The 1089-nt window shown below is 39.5% G+C and overlaps 1 pseudogene; it reads left to right on the top strand.

Moving 5' to 3' along the window:
* Positions 1–395: 395 nt before the first annotated feature.
* LOC114612761 lies at positions 396–877 on the top strand (annotated as a pseudogene).
* Positions 878–1089: the final 212 nt, after the last annotated feature.

The raw sequence follows: 1089 nt of genomic DNA, 5'->3' as shown, positions 1-1089 counted from the left end.
GGTGACTGGTAATGTTAGTCAGAGTTGGTGAGCCCCAGATTCGGCAAGACACCTTGCTTGGATATATAACGTAGGGAACAATAGCAGAAGAGACCCAATGTGAACTTTAGGCCTTCACGTGCACTGCACATGCATGCCTATCCACACGTATGCAGCCACATCATACACACACACATACCCCTCACACACAAACGAGTTTAAGAATAAATGATTAAAAACAAAACAAAAATCAGTTTATACAGTTCATCTGGCCCTCTAAAAATAGAGTTAGCATATTGGCTTCTACATCTATATTCCCAAGAAAAACGAAAATAAATGTCTACACCAAAACTTACACACAACTATCAACAGCATCATTATTTATACGAAAAAAATTATAAACCATTTTCTGAGACATGGTGGAGCGTGCTGTGGAGCTCCGTTCAGTCAGTCCTCTCCATCCTGACTCACAGATGTTTGCTCCTGACGAGGAACAAGTCACTCAGAAAGCTGTGCCTCAGCCATGCTTGGCGTTTAAAGATACCGGGAAAAGACCGGAAAAGACGCCCCCCACGGAGCTCAAAGTGAGGATTTACTGAATTCGAATCACGCTCACCAGCAGCAACATGAAGTCACTGGTTTGTGCAGATTTGATCAGAGGTGCAAAGGAAAAGAATCTGAAAGTGAAAAGACCAGTGTGCATGCCTACCAAGACATTGAGCATCACTACCAGAAAAAAACACCTTGCGGTGAAGGTTCCAAGGTACGGGATCATTTCCAAATGAGGATCCTCAACAGGATCATTGATTTATACAGTCCTTCTGGGATTGTTAAACAGATTACTTCCATCAGATTGAGCCAGAAGTGGGATGTTGAAGTCACCATTGAAGAGGCATAAGTTAATTGTTTCAATGAAACGGACTTAATTGTTAAATTATGTACATATATGTATATATGTATATATGTATATAATTCAGTTATCCACCCACCAAATGGATACCATAATAAAATGCAGTTTGTTCATGTAATGGAAATAATAAAGAGCTTATAATACTACAGTATGGATGAACCATGAAATATTACATTACATTAATTTAATGACCAAAGAGC

Source organism: Grammomys surdaster, unplaced genomic scaffold (genome assembly GCF_004785775.1).
Source record: "Grammomys surdaster isolate TR1022 unplaced genomic scaffold, NIH_TR_1.0 126182, whole genome shotgun sequence".
NCBI classification, from domain to species: Eukaryota; Metazoa; Chordata; class Mammalia; order Rodentia; family Muridae; genus Grammomys; species Grammomys surdaster.
The sequence above is the reverse complement of the archived record's forward strand: the minus strand, read 5'-3'. Positions and strand labels throughout refer to the sequence as shown.